Here is a 19,551-nt window from a genome sequence, read left to right on the forward strand (position 1 = left end):
AATACCAATGTTTTTTTTTCTTTTTTTTAAAGACAATATCCTTAATGCTTAGAATGGTGAATAGCACTTAGTAATCAATTATTTATTAATTTTTTATCAAATAAATGAGAGAATGAGTGAGTGGGAACATTATTTCATTTGACCTTCAGACTGATCTTAATGAAGGTATTAATCTCTATGAAGTTAATGAGGTTTTTCTAACTTACCCAAATTCACACCATAAATCGTTGCTTCTTTCACAGTGCCCCTTGAACCATCCTCCAAGAGAGGAATAAGGGTTCCCATCCTACAGAACAGGGTTCCTGTGGATGTATCGGCAGTAAAATCTCCAATTGGGCTGTTTTTTCTAGCAGGTGGAGATACTGTGACCTCAGGTTCTCCTGCCTCTTTCCTACAGATTAGCGGTGGGAGAATCTGAAGATTTTCTCTTTGGAGAGAGAGTCTGCCCTCATCTCTGTATTCTGTTCTTCTTCTCAGTTAAGAGAAAACTAAACACAAAATTCAATCGCTTCTATCTTCCATCATTTCATAGAAATATATCTCCCTGAGGAGCTCAGTATGCATGCACATAGTGGGTAATTGAGGCTGTATGATAAAGGACCAATGACTTCTCTTCATCTCATATGTGAATCTCAGGTTAAGTGTTATCCTGCTAAATGGCATTCAGTTTGTTAATGCAAGTTTCAGGCCTGTGTATTTTAGTAGTAATCTTTCTATTCTCAAGCCTTTAAACAGAAAATTATATATTTACCTTGGTCAAGAAGCAATGTAGTTCAGTCTGTAAAGAATCTGCCTGCTAATGCAGGAGACCGGGGTTCAATTCCTGGGTCGGGAAAATCTTCTGAAGAAGGAAGAGGCTACCCACTCCAGTCTTCTTGCCTGGAGAATCCTAGGACAGAGGAGCCTGGCAGACTACAATCTATGGGTCCCAAGAGTTAGACATGACTGAGCGACTCGGCACACACACATATGTTTACCTTGTCTAGTGAGGAGCAGCCCAAGTGACACGGCAGGGTGAGATAGAGGCTGCTCACCTGCTGGGGGAGAGGAGAATGGGATCACAGGTCGGGGGAAAGGGGGCTGAAGATGGAAGCTGTGCAAACTGTTCCACTTCTCCAAGGAGGTCCTTGCTGGGCCTTTGGTTGGAGGCCTCTCAACTAAGACCAAGAAGGACAGGTGGCTGGCTTTGGTTCTGGGGTCTCTAGACTGAGGCTTCATGACTGTGGCTCTCGAGAATCTAGCGAGGGGATGGCATATGCTCATAAACGACTGTGATATGACGTGTGATATGGCAGGACACAGAACGTCCCTGTGCGGAAAGGAAGAAAATGATTAGATTTCCTTTCAGGAGAGAATGTGTGGGTCACAGGTACCAAAAGACTTGGAGATTAAGGTGAAATTTCTCATGACTGCTAAGAATTTGGCAGCGTTTTTGACATAAGGAGAAGAAATGGGATAAAAAATGCAGTTATCTCAAAAAAGAGGCAATTAAATATATATGGCCTGCATCAAAAAATGAGTGTTATGAACAAACTGAGGATTATTGAGTGTGGATAAATGCTTTCTCTTATTGTGGGAATCCTGGATAATCACATCTAAAGCGTATTTTCTCTGTAAATGTGATCTCTCCAAGCCAATACATATGTTGCCCAGAACTGAAAAACATGTACACCTGACCCACTGTAAATTTCTCCACTTCATTTTAAGTAATTTTATTAATACTTTTGCTGTATTTGTAAAAATAATTCCTGTATGAATGATTCAGCAATATGATTTTCTTAATACACTGCGAAAGGGAAAAGCACAGGTTGGACTGTCAATAGTTAAAAAGTACTTTTGTCTCTTAATACACTGTAAGAGGGAGAAGCAGCCTGTAGTGGAAGCTATTAAATAGTTAAAAAAACAGTTTTGGTAAACAAAGCGAGAGACGCGGATCTTGCCGAGTTAATTGCTTGAATCCACCCTGCACGGGCTTCCCGCATTTCCCACATCCGATTGCAAGTCCAAGAGTGCCATCTACTTCCCATTTTCTGTACAAAATTCCAGTGTTTGGAAAACAACACAGAATGATCCAGAAAACAAAACTCTGACCTCAGATTTATGATCTACATCCGCAAAGTAAAGTAAGTATAACAAGAAAAATTTAGTCATATTATCTTTCATCTAAAATACATAATTCTCAATGTTTTCTATTTCTAAATCAGCAATATCTTTTGCTCTTTTAAGAAGATAGGTGTCTGGTATAGGTTGCTGGAAAAAAATTAAGTCTTACATATTATGACACTTTTAAAGCCATATCTGAATTTTAAGTAATTTTGGATTTTTTTTTTTTTTTTTTAATGTGGTCTCTAAAGGTTGTCACTGCTTGGAATTAGATTTACAGAAAACCTGCTCCTGTACTATGTTTATCTTTGAGATCAAATAACTCTTGAGTTGCCAGCTGTTAATTGTCATTAGTCATCTTTACTTAAATTCATCATATGTTTAGAAACAGCACCCTTTTCTAGATGATTTCTCCTAATAAAAGTAACATAGCAATTTCTTTTGATGGATTCCACTTTTATTATTCAGTGTTCTTATTCAATTTGATTTTTAAGGGTACTGATGTGTGAGGAAGAAGTTTGTGGAGTACAGCCAACTCAGTTACTTCTGAGCTTGGCCCGTGGTCACTGTGCCCTAACTGACATGAATCAACAGTTTCCATTAGATAGAGAATTTTATTTTGTGATTAAAGGTATTATTTCATAGGTAAACATTTTGAGTCCTGACGAAGAAGTTCAGGACTGTAAATGTTTTTAAGGCAAAAACAATAATTGATTTATTCCAGATCATTATTAGCTACTTAATAAATAACATTGGGAGGAGGGCACAGCAACCCACTCCAATCTTCTTGCCTGGAGAATCCCCATGGACAAAGCAGCCTGGTGGGCAACAGTCCAAAGGGAAGTCATTTGGTTGTATCAGACTCTTTGCGACCCCATAGACTGTAGCTTACCAGGATTCTCCGTCCATGGGATTTCCCAGGCAAGAGTACTGGAGTGGGTTGCCATTTCCTTCTGGGTCACAAAGAGTCAGACACGACTGGGCGACTAAGCACAGCACAGCATATACCATTGGGCTTCCCTGGTGGCTCAGTGGTAAAGAATCTGCCTGCAATACAGGAGGCGTGGGTTCAATCCCTAGGTTGGCAAGATCCCCTGGAGGAGGAAATGACAGCTCACTCCAGTATTCTTGCCTGGGAAATCCTAAGGACAGAAAATCCTGGCGAGCTACAGTCCATAGGGTCGCAAAAGAGTCGGACACGACTTAGTGACTAAACAACAATATACACCATCACATCCTGGGAACCAGAGATACAGAAGTGAATACATTGAGAGCCTCACTCTCATGGGGACATTAGAGAAGGGTGTTCAGATAATAAAATCGTCAATAATCAAATGAATTTTACACTTTCCGATAGTTTTGAGTGCTCTGAGAAATTACAGCCCAGTGACATGAGAGTTACAGGTCAGAATGACGAGGAATGGATAGTTTACAGTGGGAGCACTCAGAAGACTTGTCTGAAAATATGAGGCAGTATCAATATTCAGAATTGCACCAAAACTCATATAACTAACATCATTGGTGTGAGAACTTAGAAATTCTTATTTTCTTCTCTACAGGATGAATGCAAGAAAAAAATGGGAACTGACATAAGGAAAATTTGGGATTATAGCTTGGTGCTATTTTTGCATTGGATTTAACACTTGGCACAGTTTGGAATTAGAATGTTTTAGCAGTCTTTCAATTACCCTTTTTGGGCTGTGAAATGATTCTTAATTATGTTATTTAAATCACATGTAAGTGGCTAGTCTGAGGTCTTTGGTTTATGTTGACTTTGTGTTTTAACTAAAAGTCTGATACTGTAACATGCTTAAAGTCAGGTGAATTTAGATAATGGATATAAAAACATATGTACTATTTATTTTTCTTGTTTTAGTTATCTACTATTTATGCTTTCCTTCAAAACAGTCTTTTACCCTGACTATTTTTTGAGCATAAAAAACAAACTGAAATTAATTGCTACTGACCACACCTACTCCCTGATAAGGCTATGAGGAAGGTTCTACTGTTCATCTGCAAACATTGTGCTTGGTATCTGTGAAGTTTCTAAGTGAAACAATTTGCTCTTCAGTCACTAAGTTCTGGACTCTTTGTGACCTCACGGACTGCAGCACGCCAGTCTCCCATCCTTCACTATCTCCCATTGATTGCCGAAACTCAAGTTCACTGAGTCAGTGACAATATCCAACCATCTCATTCTCTGTCACCCCCTTCTCCTCCTGCCCTCAATCTTTCCCAGCATCAGGGGTTTTTCCAATGAGTCATCTCTTCACATTAGGTGGCCAAAGTATTGGAGCTTCAGCATTAGCAACAGACCTTCTAATGAATAATGGCTGCTTGTAAATACAGTTCTGTAAGGTTCATGGCTTGCATTCTAAGGCAAGAGAAGTCTAAATTAAGCCCCAGTGTTTTTAATAGATGTTGAAATTGCAGGTTTATAAAAATCATGCTGCAGTCCTTTCATGAAAACCAATAACACATTCTATGTTTTTCTTGGCTGATAAGAAAATTGTAGCTAGTCTCCAAAATAACTGTAATCCATCATGTGAAAATTGGAGGTTTCAAAGGGAAGATTGATCCAGTATTTTCACTTTTGCAGGCAGGATGAAGTTATTTGGATCCCAGAGAAACTAACACAAAGGCAGATTCTGGTTTAAGAGAATATGATGTATCATTTGACACAGATACTTCAGAGGAGATGCTGTATCTTTGGTAGAGTAATTAAATGAGATGATCTCATGATGAAATGTATTGCTAACTTATTTATACTATAGATGATTGCTATAAAAATTAAGTTGAAAAACTTGCTGAGTTCTTTGCTAACATCTTGGCTTTCTGTGCATCACTGCTAAACAGAAGTACAGAAACAGTTAGAAAGGAGAAGGAAAGAATGGCTTTATTACTTTCCAGGCAAAGAGGGAACACAGCAGCCTAGCGCCCCAAGAACTGTGCCCCTCTCCCTGGTGAGGAAGGAGAGGTTATATAGTCAGGCAAGGCTATGTGATAAGGATCAAGGCAGTAACAGTAACTTTGCATTCTTTCTGCTGCACAGTTCCAAAAGGAAGGGATTGCTGACAAGATTAGAATGTGTAGAGTCATGCAAAATGCCAGGCTGGATGAGTTACAAGCTGGAATCAAGATTGCTGGGAGAAATATCAACAACCTCAAATATACAAATGATGCCACTCACATGGCAGAAAGCAAAGAGGATCTAAAAAGTCTCTGGAGGAGGGTGAGTGGAGAGTGAAAACGTTGGCTTAAAACTCAACATTAAAAAAAAAACTAAGCCCATGGTATCCAGCCCCATCCCTTCACAGCAAATAGAAGGAAGGGGAGGTGGAAGAGGTGACTGATCACCTCGTCTCGGGCTCTAGGATCACTGCGGACAGTGACTGCAGCCCTGGAGTTAGAAGACGATTGGTTCTTGACAGGAAAGCTACGACAAACCTAGACAGTGTAGTAAAAAGCAAGGACCTCACTTTGCTGACAAAGATCCATGTAGTCAAAGCTATGTTCTTTCCAGGAGTCGTGTATGGATGTGAGAGCTGGACCATAAAGAAGGCTGAGCACTGAAGAATTAACTCTTTTGAATTGAGGTGTTGGAGAAGACTCTTGACAGTCCTTTGGACAGCAAGGAGATCAAACCAGTCCACCTTAAAGGAAATCAACCCTGAATACTCATTGGAAGGACTGATACTGAAGTTGAAGCTCCAACACTTTGGCCACCTGATTTGAACAGCTGATTCATTGGAAAAGACCCCGATGCTGGGAAAGACTGAGTCTGAGAAGGGGGCAACAGAGAATGAGATGGTTGGATGGCATCATCGATTCAATGGACATGAACTTGGGTAAACTCTGGCAGACAGTGAGGGACAGGGAAGCCTGGTGTGATGCGGTCCGTAGGGTCCCAAAGAGCTGGACATGACTTGAGTACTGAATACACAACACAGAGTCTTGGGTGGTGAGTCTCCTAATCTTAATGAGCCTCCCTGGCCTTTTTAATCTTGCCCCAGGTAGTTTCGTTACTGGAGCTCCCTTGATTAGCAACTGATCTGCCCCTTGGAACTCAGGAAAAGTCATGGAGGCTGGAGTCTTGCCTGCGAGAAATGCAGGACACGCCGGGAAGTCCAATAGGGTACTGCTCAGCATCAAGTTGATATAAGCCATCCAGTCGAGTTATTCGAGTTTATTCTGCTCATTACTATTCTCTCTCTCTCTCTTGCTGTCTTTCTGGATACAAGTCTTCAAAAAGTAATGGAAAATAAAGTCAATTTAATTATAGGATATTAATGCCAATTATTTCTTTCAACTGGAAGACACTGTACTTCCTTTCCATATGGTAAATTTTATAAAAGAACAAAGGAATAGTTCAAACAATACTTGAATGAACAGTAATTGAATTTCACGCCCCATCAGCCAAATTTAAGGATATTCCCATTGTCTCAGAGCACAAAGCGTGGATTTCATTATATTCAACATAGAACAATATCCTTTAGAATGGGCGACTTTCTGAATTTTGGGAGACTGTGGGTGTTTATGAGTGCTCAGTTGTGTCCGACCCTATATGACCCCAAGGACTATAGCCCAGCAGGCTCCTCTGTCCATGGGATTTCCCAGGCAAGAGTACTGGAGTGAATTGCTGTTTCCTACTCCAGAAGATCTTCCCAGCCCAGGGACCCAGCTGCGTCTCCTGCAGCTCCTGCAGTGCAGGTGGATTCTTAGCCTCCGAGCCATCAAGGAAACCTGCTGACCTGATCTTTGAGAGGCTAAATAAAGACAAATATATTTTGTAAAAAGCAAGTTTCTTTCTGACAGTTCATCTCACAATAGCTGCTGGTAAAATTAAACTCCACCTAACATTCAACTTTCCCACACATGACCCTGAAACACATTAGATAAATACCTGTACTTTTCAGCATTAGCAGTAATTTGGAGGTAAAATAGTTATGCTTTAACTCAACTCTCTGAGTGCCCACGTTGTGTGTGCATGTGTATGTGTTAGAGACTGAATCACCTGTAGTCACCTTCTTCTTGGTTTTGAAGAATGGTAAGAAATGGTAAGAAAATATTTGGCCCTTGGTCTTGACAGAGCAACCTACTCCCCCTATGGGGAAGCCTGGAGGGCTGCCATAGAGTCAGACACGACTGGAGCAACTTAGCAGCAGCAGCCGCAGCCTCTAGAACTGAGAGAAAATAAGTTCCTGTTGTTTAAGCTACTCAACCTATGGCAATTTGTTATGGATGCCCTAACAAACTAATACAGATTTCATTGGTCCTTATAGAAATTCGGCCTTCCCTGGTGGCTCAGACGGTAAAGCGTCTGCCTACAATGCGGGAGACCCAGGTTCGATCCCTGGGTTAGGAAGATCCCCTGGAGAAGGAAATGGCAACCCACTCCAGTACTCTTGCCTGGAAAATCCCATGGACGGAGGAGATTGGTTGGCTACTGTCCATGGGGTCGCAAAGAGTCAGACACGACTGAGTGACTTCACTATCACTATAGAAATTCAAAACTTTTCCAACTTCAAAACTTCCTCTATTTTTGAACCCATATGATTCACTTTTATCACACAATTTTTTTCTTCCTCTTGAGAATCAGGCTTCTTAACTTGTAGGGCATTTTACCTGTGTTTCCTCCACTTTTAGTCAATTATTCAATTCGTTTCAATTTGCATTCTACCTCAAAGATATTGAAACTTTTTTCCTTTCTTGTCTCTAGATTTTAATCCTGATGACCACTCTCTCCTTTCTCAAATGCTTCCTTAACTTGTTTTTTATAATATCATATTATGTTGATTTTCTCTCCACCTCTTACTGATGATCACACCATCTTCAGCTCTACTGGGCTCCTGTTTCTCTTTGATATTTGTTTATTTAGAGTTCAAGCCATGACTCTCTTCAATTCTTATTTTACTTTCCATGCTCATCATTTCAAAGTTCTAGTTCAAGTTCCCGGGTTTTAAAGTCATTGGGAAAATAAACTAGTATTCTAAAATGACATATTTAAGCCAGGACTCATTTCTGTCCTTCCTGACCTTTCTCCTATTCCTGTGAATAACAGAATTGTATATTCACTTTCCCAGATGAGAAACGTGTTGACCCTTACTCCTTCTTCTCCCCAACATCTCCCATTAAATAGTTAAGTACTTTTGGCTTTTCTTCTTCAATAGTTCTATACTTTTATACTTCTCTTAATTACATCTCTATTATCTTCATTCCCTAACTTCCACTCTTGACAGACACTGCATTTATAGTCGTCAGTTTGAAGCATTAATATGACTTTAAAGTTATCCTACCTAAAATCTTTCAGTGGTACAAAGGCCCAAATTATTTAGTATGATATATAATGTCCTTTCTGGTTCTGTCTATGCCACCAAGTTTAACACTTCTCTTTCCCCAGCCTTCATAGTCTATTTTCAAGGGGAATCTGTTTAACACAATTTCACGTTCTCTGATCTGGTCCATTTAAAATGTAATCCCTTTAGTCTGCATCCTCCTCCCTCACCCTTTGCTTAGCTAATTGGTATTCATCCTTCTGGTCATAAATTCCACATTTTCATTTTCTGTAACTTCCCAGAGCATACAAGACGGAATTTGGTTCGCTTCCTATGCAATTCCTTGGGATTTTATGCTGATATGTTTCAGTATTTAGATGGGGAAGCAGTCACGGCTGCTTTGAGGTGATCATTTGTCAGTGGTCTTTCAGTTTACATCAATTTCTGGACTTCTTAAGAGACAATAAATAGCTATTAAATGAAATAATAAGTCAATGCTTGAGTTTTGCATTAGAGGATATTTCTTAAGCAAAACTCATGCAGCTTGTAAAAAAAAACAACATCTATTTTCAACATTTCCCTATTGTGTTCCACACAGCATGGAGCTTGGCATATTATAAATTTTCAAGGACAATATGAACTTGATAAAAACAAAGAAACCCTAATAAATATAACTATTTTAAAATTAGCTTCCCTGCTTCTATATTAACAATGATATATATTGTTAGGAAATAATTGACAAAATATTTTGGGAGAAAATTATTAAGAATTAGCAGTGACATTTCTTAAACACTCTACTCTGGTGTTCCATTAATAATACCCTAGACACAATCTTATTGTGCTCTTTTCCTCTGTTTTGACTTTGTCAGTCTTATATTTGTGTCTCCTAACATGTCATTGTAGATAAAATAAATAGCAACAAGTCTCTTATATGACTTCAAAAATCCATTTTTCTTAAGTAGAGGCACGTTCATAAAACTAGGCTGTTTATGATGGGTAAAGAAAATTGCTAACTTTAAATCTTAACATAAATTCAAAGAGCTAGGGTGTGTCAGTGACATCCATGAGAAAATGTTTTACAAAACAATGTAAGTCTTCCGATAAAAGAAAAAGAAATGTATTTACTTAGCTAAAAACATGTTATAAAAATAAAATACACACCAAAAATAAATACTATAAGGCGTGGCAGCAATAGATTCCAGACTTTGAAGGAGTGAATGGAGACAGAATGACAGTCAGCAGCCAAAAACAGTCAACAAAGAAGCAGCAGGAAATGCTAAATATTTGCAAAGCTATTTACATACATGAGCAATCGAAACTACAGAGACTGGTGAGTTTTTGCAAAACCTTTGAGATGCAGTTAAGTTTCTAAAACTCTTAAAGTCAAGTTTCTCATTGGTGAGATTGGTTTAGTAATAGTTGCTGAAATCTCAGAAAATCACACAAAATTGTGAATATCAAACTAAATAATCTGTGGATGCTCTTAAAAAAAAATACAAGTGCAAGAAACAAACATCGCCTACTATGGGCCAGGATAACAGGCTAAATTATGGGAGTAAGGGTGAAAAACATCTGCTGCTGCTGCTGTTAAGTCGCTTCAGTCGTGTCCGACCCCATAGACAGCAGCCCACTCAAGGCAAGAACACTGGAGTGGGTTGCCATTTCCTTCTCCAATGCATGAAAGTGAAAAGTGAAAGTGAAAGTCGTGTCTGACTCTTAGCGACCCCATGGACTGCAGCCTACCAGGCTTCTCCGTCCATGGGATTCTCCAGGCAAGAACACTGGAGTGGCTTGCCATTGCCTTCTCCAAAGCATGAAAGTAGAAAGTGAAAGTGAAGTCGCTCAGTCGTGCCTGACTCTTAGCGACCCCATGGACTGCAGCCTACCAGGCTCCTCCATCCATGGGATTTTCCAGGCAAGAGTACTGGAGTGGGGTGCCATTGCCTTCTCTGGTTCTAGAGGCTAGAAGTCTTGAGATTAAGATGTCAATAAGACTGGTTTCTTCTGAGTCTGCTCTGTTTTCTTGGCTTTGTAGCTGGCCGTCTTTCTCTGTCTTACTTGTTCTTTTCTCTGTGTATTTCCGTGACCTGATTTCTTTTTCCTATAACAACACGAGTTATATTGGATTAGGATCCATCCTAATAACCCCGTTTAACTCAATCAGCTATGTAAAGACCCTATTTCCAAACGCAGTCGCATTCTAAGGTACTGGGGGGAAAGACTTCATCATATGAGATTTGTGGGGACACGACCCCACCCACAAAACATTCCGTTGGAGCTATGTTTCCTGTAAAGGGGAAGGAGTTGGAGTCAGAGGAGAAAGAAGGGAATCAAGAGGGAGTGCAGTCCCCATGGGAGATAGGATAGAAAAAGATGCAGATGAGGATCGGGCATCGAGGAGGGGTCATTAAGGTAACAGAAACCGAAAGCCAGATAGATGCAGGTGCCCTTAGTGTGCAGAGATACTGGAGCTCGATGGTTGCTATCACTGCAGGAAGAAGAAATATGGTAGAGGAGTTGGGCTGAAATTTTGAGGAAGATCTACTGGGTGTGAAAGAGGCTAGAAAACAATAAAGCAAGATGTTGAGAATATTGACAAGACTACAGTAATGAACCATGGGGCCTCTGCTAGCTGGGGAAGGGACTAAAGATAAGAAGTAGTTAATGGGAAGGTATTAAAGCAGGTGTTGAGAACTTGAAGCTCTCAAGATTTAGTATTGATTGATTTGAAAAATAAAATCTATGGGATTTTGCTTTTCCTAACTCTTATTATTAGCTAAATCTATCAGTGTTTTATCATCTTCAAACATCATTAAACTCTCCACTTAAGAAAGTTGTTTGTTCTTTCATAGAGGTTAATACAATCACCCAGTACCTCCTTTTATATCAGGTATGGCTTATTTACAGTACAAAGCATATTTGCTTACTATCTTATGATGTTTTGAAAGACATTGCCCTTGGATTTAAAAACATAATACTTATTTTGAAGGAATAGAACTGAGGGTTAAAATGTCCATGACTACTAGTGAAAATTGCTTGCTGCAAAGGATGAGAGATTGCAGAGGGCACCTACAAGTGGAAAGCAGAAAAATAATTTGTTAATAAATCTCTGGAACAGAAAACAATGGTGGGTGTGGGGTGGGGGAATAAATCTCCCCTGCAAGAGCATCAAAGTAAATAAAACGAGAGCTAAAGAGAGTGACATAATTATGGCTGGGTTGTAAATGTCTATTTTAAGTCTGCTTCATGTAGTTTAAACAGTTTTTCAGCTCCTTACTTGTAAGTTAGTACTGCACAATTATTAAAGTCTGTTAAAATTCATACCTTTAAAGCAAGAAAACTAAGATATGAATTTATTAAGCATTTAGGTCAAGTGCTGCTGCTGCTGCTAAGTCGCTTCAGTCGTGTCCGACTCTGTGCGACCCCATAGATGGAAGCCCACCAGGCTCCCCTGTCCCTGGAATTCTCCAGGCAAGAACACTGGAGTGGGTTGCCATTTCCTTCTCCAATGCATGAAAGTGAAAAGTGAAAGGGAAGTCGCTCAGTCGTGTCTGACTCTTAGCGACCCCATGGACTGCAGCCCACCAGGCTCCTCCATCCATGGGATTTTCCAAGCAAGAGTACTGGAGTGGGGTGCCATCGCCTTCTCCGTTAGGTCAAGTAGTGTATTCTTTAAAATAAAATTTATTTTCCAAAAGTACAGCTAGTGTGTCATGTGATACAAAAATCCCACTGATGATTCGTCACTTTGACAACTTTCACTGCTTGCTGACCACTATTGCTCAGATCAGATCAGATCAGTCGCTCAGTCATGTCCGACTCTTTGCAACCCCATGAATCGCAGCACGCCAGGCCTCCCGGTCCATCACCAACTCCTGGAATTCACAGAGACTCACGTCCATCGAGTCAGTGATGCCATCCAGCCATCTCATCCTCTGTCATCCCCTTCTCCTGCCCCCAATCCCTCCCAGCATCAGAGTCTTTTCCAATGAGACAACTCTTCACATGAGGTGGCCAAAGTACTGGAGTTTCAGCTTTAGCATCATTCCTTCCAAAGAAATCCCAGGGCTGATCTCCTTCAGAATGGACTGGTTGGATCTCCTTGCAGTCAAAGGGACTCTCAAGAGTCTTCTCCAACACCACAGTTCAAAAGCATCAATTCTTCGGCACTCAGCCTTCTTCACTTCCAACTCTCACATCCATACATGACCACAGGAAAAACCATAGCCTTGACTAGACGAACCTGAAGAGGAACTAAAAAGCCTCTTGATGAAAGTGAAAGTGGAGAGTGAAAAAGTTGGCTTAAAGCTCAACATTCAGAAAATGAAGATCATGGCATCCGGTCCCATCACTTCATGGGAAACAGATGGGGAAACAGTGGAAACAGTGTCAGACTTTATTTTTCTGGGCTCCAAAATCACTACAGATGGTGACTGCAGCCATGAAATTAAAAGACACTTACTCCTTGGAAGGAAAGTTATGACCAACCTAGATAGCATATTCAAAAGCAGAGAGATTACTTTGCCAACAAAGGTCCGTCTAGTCAAGGCTATGGTTTTTCCTGTGGTGATGACCACTATTGCTGGTGTGATGTAAACTCACAAATGTCTCTCATGAAATGTGAGTCTTCCTTCAATCTCCTGACTTTGCAGTTTCACTCCTGCTCCATCTGTCCCTTGATGACAAAGAAATAAATTATTTGATGATTTAGAAAATGGAGTTAAATGAATTGTACATGGTTATGCTCATCCAGTCTTTACCTCAAAGAGTTCCACTGTTACATTCCTCACCCTTTTTCAGATTCCTTTTTCAGCTACATTCCTTCAGCCTTCCATGGATGCAAGGATCCTGCTGAGATGGACTTAAGTGGAATCTGAACCTCAGAGTGAAGTAAATTTTGAGCGTCAGCGTTAATTTAGAATTTGGATTCATCAGCTGGACTCATTCACATTTGCTTTATGGGGACCAGTTTGAGCAGATGGAAAATCTGTTTTGGGATGGGTGGAGAAAGCCAGGTAAAATTCAGTAAAAAGAGGATGACGTAGGGATCCTCCTCACAGCTTATTTGAAAGGAAGCAATCCAGTTCTGAGGCTGAAATAATTGTTTTGTTCATTTGAAAAGTCTTAATTGAATGTGTACTAGGTCCTAGGCATATGCCAGAGCCCTGAGATATGGAATAAAGCAAGCGCTATTCCTGACACTGAAAAGGCCGAAGTCGAGTCAAAGATATTACTTGGTTTGCGCTTACTGGTTGCCATGGCTCAATCAATTACACAATTGTAGTGGTTCATACTGGAGAAGGAAATGGCAAACCATTCCAGTGTTCTTGCCTAGAGAATCCTGTGGACAGGGGAGCCTGGTGGGCTGCTGTCTGTGGGGTCGCGCAGAGTTGGACGTGACTGAAGTGACTTAGCAGCAGCAGTGGTTCATATGTATCTTGGGAGGAGTAAGCTGTTAGTAATACTATAAGAAGTAGGGAATCTTCATAAATAAGATTAGAACTGACTTTGACATATAAATTGGCTAGGTATGAAAAAAGGAAAACATTCCAGGCAAAGGGAATAATACAGAGACACACAGAGAAGTGTATAACTGTTCAAACATAGTTTACATCTGCTCTGAATAGGAAGGTCTTTCCCCACGATTTTTCTCCAGAAAGAAATAACTAATCTTTATGTGGCCTTTTAAGATTAAAGAAGTCCTTAAGATAATTCTGTTTTGAAGAATTAAGCATAGCAGAAAAGGGAAATTGATGAAATGACATTTGTAAACAAGCATCTTCAATTGTATTGTTTTATAGTAAATTACATCAAATATGCAGCCATGGGGCTTCCCTGGTGGCTCAGTGGCAAAAGATCCGCCTGCCAATGCAGGAAACTTGGGTTCGATCCCTGGGTCAGATCCCCTGGAGTAGGCAATGGATATCCACTCCAGTATTCTTGCCTGGAAAATACCATGGACACAGGAGCCTGGCGGGCTGCGGTCCATGGGGTTGCAAAGAGTCGGACACGACTGAGCATGCCCACACGCACGCTTCTCTGGAAATTCTTGTCAGTGGAGAAGGCACTGGTGTAAATCTGCACGACAACCTTACTCCTGCTGTTCCTGACAACCTCCCACAACTGTCTTCCCTCAGACTTCCAACATATTCTTTTATCTTTAGCTGAAAATTGTATTTAAGGTGGTAGCTTGGGCCATTTTGGGAGTTACAAAAGTTTTTCTGGCTAAATCTTATGTATGCAGAAGGTAAACAAGTTATTAAACTTATTATTGTTTTGACAGGGATTCCTGGCATGCTCCGGTTCATGGGGTCGCAAAGAGTAGGACATAATTGAGTGACTGAACTGAACTGAGTGACTGAACTGAACTGAACTGAATATGTCTTTATTACAGGCGAGTCTCAGTCAAGAACCTGGAATTTCCTGGAAACAAAAACATTTTTTCCTCCCCTACAGACACATTACAGTCAATAAATGTCCTTTGGAGAAATCAGTGAACTAACATAACACTCACTTTACTGTGGTTTTTAAGCATTGAATAAAATTTAATTAATGTTACTTTGTTCTGAATTTTCCAAATCTCCTGTAAATGTGTATACCTTCATAATTTAAAAAATAAAAAGAAAAAAGAAAGAAATAAAATTACAGAGAATAAATTCAGTTAGGAAACTTTTGAAATCTTGCTGGCAACTTAGAAGAAAATGAGACAAAGATATGATTTAAATTGACTTCCAGAAATGGAACCTCGGTGTCACAGATACTGTAGATGCTCAATTCTAGGTCTATATTTTGCATTTATTCCAAGACTTAAAAGCATGCATTTTATATTTCTTCTTTCATGGTAAGATATAACATGTTCTTAAATTCTTATTCAATAATAATACAAAATATAAAGATGGTATTTTTGATGCTTTATTTCCTTGGTTAAAATTTAATTTTTGGTCCGCACACCAGGTGATTTGGACTAAGCTGATAGAATTTTCTGAGGTTGTTTAATTCACTTCATTAACACAAAATAGCCATCTACTAAGTTCTCAGTTTCGCACTACATCAATACAAAGCTGAGAAAGACACAGTAGCAGTTACTTCAAGAAACTGATAACGTAGGCAATGAAGCAGAACGTATAAAAGCAAATAATTACGTTGCAAGATAATCAACACCCTCAGGTAAAAACCCAGAATACTGAAAAAATATTCTGTATCAATAATAAGGAAACAGAAAACTATTTTATCTTATGGTATTGAGAAAGAATAAGTGAGTCCTGTAAGAATAAGTGGGACTTCAAATAATAAAGGATATTTGGGGAAGACATGCAAAATTGAGTTAACAGCAAAACAAATACATTTAATAATTAATTAACTCAAGTGACTGAAGTCCTCTCATCTTGTATATATAGTTCACACTGTAGACTAAGTGAATGACAATTAATAGATGAATAGAACTCCATCCTCATTCCTATTGCAAACTAGAAAGATGAGAGATAAATGTATTGTCCTCTGCTCTTTTCTGGTTAATCATGGCTATCTCAGACAGTTTTACAGCTTTCTAATGTGTAAACAAGAATCAGGCTACTATCTTATTTTCAAACAGTGTTAATTATACAAATCTCCGTCTTTTTATTAGCATAGTGGTATCCAGCGATTATAATGGGAGAGGATTTTAAAAAACTATTTGAATGTTGTTTATACAAGGAGCAACATTTTTGTATAAAGCCTCTTCTACAAAAAGATGCATAGATAAATAATTCTATGAGTTTATTCATTTGTTTTATCTATAGAAGAATTAATGCACAAATAAATATTCATGAGCCAATTTGTGTTACTGGTTTATTTCGTGATATCCAGATGTTATCTTTCCCTCTTTGTGTTCAGTAATGATCATTTGAGATTCAAACGCAAACACTAGATGAAGTTGGCATACCTGTCCATCATTAAAAAATGAATAATACATCTTCATGAGGAAAAAAATAACATATTGCCTCCTTTTCAATAAGACAATACCATTTGAAATCCTGTTGTGTATTTCAGAACAATTTTGTATCCACACTGAAGTTTACAAACACAGCACTTTATAACTTTTTGGTCTCAGGATCCCTTTTACATATAGTCTTTAAAATTAGTGAAAACCTCAAAGAATTTGCTTTATGTGGGTTATATCTAATAATCTGGTTCTACTAGAAATATTCCAAATTAAAATTAGTAAATTTAAAATATTTATCAGTTTATTTAAAAGCAAAAATTGTAAATCTATTATATATATTACACTTCCCTGGTGGCTCAGATGGTAAAGAATTTGCATGCAATGCATTATATATTAACAGAAATAACATGGTTTTTATAAAAAATAGGTCTATTTCCCAAAACCAATCTAAAACTCATCATAACAACTATTTGTAGCAAACTTGATACTATTAACACTTAGCTGTTTTCCGGCTTTCGTGACTGGGATAACTTGAGATTTGCCTTTGTTTTCTAAAGCTGCTGTCAGTCAGTTAGTGCAGATGTTATAGATCTGGTTCAGGCCAGGTTACACTAAACTCTGTGAAATTCAACTTGGAATTATTTGTTGCTATTAGTCCGTGTTCTAAAATCATGCTTCAAAATGTAGGCTTTGAGAAAATGTAGGAACTTCTGAGAAAAGAAACATAAAGTGCATGTGTTAACAAATAGAATGTAGCAAAATGAAATGGCCATTCATTTCCCCCAATGAGGGGCTTCCCTGGTGGCTCAGATGGTAATGAATCTGCCTGCAATATAGGAGACGTGGCCTTGATCCCTGGGTTGGGAAGGTACCCTGAAGAAGTGGGTAAATCAGGAATTTGGAAAGCCAAGGATCAGTATTACTTTACATATTAATATTTTATGTTGAAGTGAAAACACACACCAACTGAACACAATATAAAATATTAATAACATGATAGGCTATATTTTAAAAAGTCACTAGGTGGAAAGAAATGGAAAATGGTATGCTATGTTGTTTTAATAAAATAAAGAGAATAAAGTTGGAAGATCTGCGTTTTGGTCTGGGGTTGCATCTCTGTTCTGAAAGTTGTTAGTTATACTTTATAGGGGCAAACTCCCTAAGTTTTCTGTAAAACAGTTTCTACACTGTTGGTATTTTGTTAGAATTATATATCTGAATAATGGGAATGGCCTTTGTTTTGCTTTGCTACAAAAAACAAAGCACAACAAAAAAGCTCTTTTTCTGCTTTACAAAGCAAGCTGATAAAAGAAAGATGTCCTGTAGTCTAGACACAAAAAGTACAAAGAAAAATATTGGCTCAAGTATGTTGAATGATTATAATCTTTTCTTCTTACAATGTGTAAACAGCAGGTTTGCAAGTGCTCACGGAAAACTACAGTGAAATGCAAGATGAAAGAATCACATTATTGTAAAGACCAGAACGTTCCAGAAAGCAAGAGCTGTCCTCTCTGTCCTTTGTATATTTAGAGTATTATGCTTCATGGTATTGTTAGAATCGTTTCTCAAAGACGAAAACAAATTCTCCCAGAAGAAATTAGTGACTAATGAAAACAAATGAAGTCAAACCTTACAAAGTAAACACACATCAATGTCTTCTGGGAGTTATTTGTATCTTTCTATTCCACAGTCTTAATTATTTACTCTGTCTTCAAATTTATCTTTCTATTTGAACCCAGATAATCAGACATTATATGGAAAGAAAAGCTAATAAATATTTCCAGTGAAAAGGGTAACAAGTCTTCTTTGGACTTTGTAGTATGACTAAACATCATATAGGTATGAAAATAATTAAATGATTTTCTTTGAAAGTTTATGCAATTTAAGGGGTAGAATATCAACACAGGAAAAGTTAAAAAAATAATAAAACATTAAATGGCAATGATCCATACCTTATTTTTTTAACAATATATTGAAATTACAAACATCCTTTCTATCATGGTCCAAATATCATTTTTTTTTCAACTCTACTCATTAAAAGCTATAAATGTGCCCAAGGTGCATGATCATTTTGTGTTTCCCATTACTTATCTAAAGGAAGTTCTACAGTAGTATCTGCGCATGGCATAGACTGTTAATTTTTCCCAGTATCCCTCTTCTCTTCTTTGTTTTAGAAATGGAAAACCCCCCTTCCCCCACTCCCCTCCTCCTTACCCTATGCACAAAGTGTTAGCAAAGAAGTTTGTTTAGAAGGTGACTATAGTTTCTAACTTTGCCTCCCAGCAGTTCTGTATGACCAGGTCAGCTATCTCTGACCATGGAACTAAGATTTGGCCAATGGGATGTATGTTAAGTTCTAACTCACACTTTAAACAGTAGCCTAATTTCTTTTATCTCCTTTCGTCCCGTTCCTTGGTCTAGAATTCAGGTACAGTGCTAATAAGCGAGCTTTGTGGATAAAAAGTAGGTAAAAGAAACAATCTTGACTTGTGCTGTCCAGTTCAGTGGCCAGTGGCCACGTGTGGCTTTTGAGTACTTGAAATGCAGCTAGTGTAATTGAGATAAATTTAAAATTTTACTTCCTTACAGTTAATTTAAATATAAAAACTCATACTCAATTTAGTTATTGGAAACTTTTAAGTATCTTTGAAACAATTTATGTATGTTCATTTATTTTTTAATTGAAAATTTCATGAAAGCTAAATACAGACTAAGTATTTCAGATGAAATTTAACATCCTCATTGAGAAGCAGTTCATGCTTGAAATAATAAAACTTAAATATATTATTATTTAATTCACCTGTTTTTTTAAATTGTTAAATATGTAACTTTTCTGAGCATTTTTTTCTCTTACTTTTAAGTGCCATATAAAATAGATAGCACAGATCAAGGGAATGTCTGTGCCACAAGAAGAAAGGAACTCAGGTCTTTGGATGAACTCATACACTCTGAACACCTTCCATCCACTGCAGATTTCTTTGTAAAAGAGAAATTTGTTGAGAGGATTGAATGAATTAATGCTCCAGAAGGGCTTAGACTAGAGCCTGCCATACTAAAGCCCAGGGCTTTCCAGGTGGCTCAGTGGTAAAGAATCCGCCTACCAATGCAGCAGATGCAAGAGATATGGGTTTGATTCCTGGGTGGACGATCCCCTGGAGGAGGAAAAGGCAACCCTCTCCAGTATTCTTGCCTGGAAAATTCCATGGACAGAGAGCCTGGTGGGCTATAGTCCACGGGGTCCCAAAGAGTCGG

Source organism: Bos mutus, chromosome 24 (genome assembly GCF_027580195.1).
Source record: "Bos mutus isolate GX-2022 chromosome 24, NWIPB_WYAK_1.1, whole genome shotgun sequence".
Lineage (NCBI taxonomy): Eukaryota > Metazoa > Chordata > Mammalia > Artiodactyla > Bovidae > Bos > Bos mutus.